The following is a 407-nucleotide window of genomic DNA, read 5'->3' as shown; positions in this document are numbered from 1 at the left end:
AAATGTTGTATACCTTTTTAACATAAGTAATTTATGATAATAAATACAAATATTTATAAAAAGGCGTACTATTATTAAATTACACTTCTCAATTGTTATATTTATTTAATATATACTTTCTCATTTTATTCAAGGAATTAAATAATAAATTAGTTTTAAACGTTGTTACGAAGAACATTAATATAAATTAAGTTGTACTGCACATACAATTGTAGCAAGTGTTTAATCGTGACTCAGTACTATTTAATTCTGTTAACGGCATGTAAAATGTGCGTGTAGTTTTTGCGTGTATATACACATATAACTTTATGTAAACATATGGTGATTTTAATATTTTGGCAAGAAAATCAAAACTTATCGATATATTAAGTGCAGAAAATTAATATATAAATTATTAATTTAAATAA

At 21.6% G+C, this 407-nt stretch overlaps 1 protein-coding gene across 1 annotated transcript in view; it reads right to left on the bottom strand.

Annotated features, from left to right (window-relative positions):
- The window catches only part of LOC108574885 (mitochondrial dicarboxylate carrier), a 3459-nt gene that overhangs the window by 2817 nt on the left and 235 nt on the right, over positions 1–407 (bottom strand). The gene's annotated exons all lie outside the window — the stretch shown is intronic.

This window comes from Habropoda laboriosa, unplaced genomic scaffold (assembly GCF_001263275.1).
Source record: "Habropoda laboriosa isolate 0110345459 unplaced genomic scaffold, ASM126327v1 scaffold11, whole genome shotgun sequence".
Classification (NCBI taxonomy): Eukaryota; Metazoa; Arthropoda; class Insecta; order Hymenoptera; family Apidae; genus Habropoda; species Habropoda laboriosa.
The sequence above is the reverse complement of the archived record's forward strand: the minus strand, read 5'-3'. Positions and strand labels throughout refer to the sequence as shown.